The sequence below is a fragment of the Sinocyclocheilus anshuiensis genome, unplaced genomic scaffold (genome assembly GCF_001515605.1).
Source record: "Sinocyclocheilus anshuiensis isolate Anshui unplaced genomic scaffold, SAMN03320099.WGS_v1.1 scaffold297, whole genome shotgun sequence".
NCBI classification, from domain to species: Eukaryota; Metazoa; Chordata; class Actinopteri; order Cypriniformes; family Cyprinidae; genus Sinocyclocheilus; species Sinocyclocheilus anshuiensis.
Window position 1 is genome coordinate 77,304 of NW_015536479.1, and position 702 is coordinate 78,005.

The 702-nt window shown below is 44.4% G+C and overlaps 1 pseudogene; it reads left to right on the forward strand.

The window, feature by feature from the left end:
• LOC107672720 (probable ATP-dependent RNA helicase DHX34) overlaps nt 1-702 on the forward strand; it is a 5,187-nt pseudogene that overhangs the window by 3,719 nt on the left and 766 nt on the right.

Consider the following 702-nt stretch of genomic DNA (forward strand, 5'->3'; position numbering starts at 1 on the left):
TCTGAATGAAAATGCTAATTCATTCTTTGCCACTAGGTGCCACTTTTGGAGCGGTAAAAATAGCGGTTTCCCTGGCAACGCTGTACACAAAGCAGCACTGCGCTCACAAACGCTGCTTTATCAGGCATTACAAGCATGCAGAAATGAAAATGAGACCAATTGTAGGGTTGGGTATCGAAAATCGGTTCCAAATTTCCAGGAACCGGGTATTCGATAAGACATGTGCATTTCGATTCTGCTTAACTGCGTTCGCATTTTAATGTGATTAAAAACGATTTAAGTGCAGGAACGGAAAGAACTTGCGCCCTGTTCGCGTGCAGCACACACGAAGCGCGAGCACAGAGAACAGAGGTCACGGTACGGGTTCCCGGTTTGTGTCCGTTCTCGAACCATTCCGTGTATTTCCACTGTAGAAAAGGTTGTTCCGGGCCGAAACTGACTGACTTTCATATTTGTCAACCAATATGCAGAAAACTACGTCAGTATATCATCATAAACACAGCCGTTTTTGTCTTAAGTGAATCGAAACTAGGAATCGATAAGAATCGGAATCGATAAGCAGAATCGGAATCGGAATCGATCAAATTCAAACGATACCCAACCCTAACCAATCGCACCAATCACTGCAGATTAGCGTCACACACAGGAGGGGTTTGGAAAAATGAATCGTTGAGCGAATCGTTTGGGAGTCGTTGAGCAAGT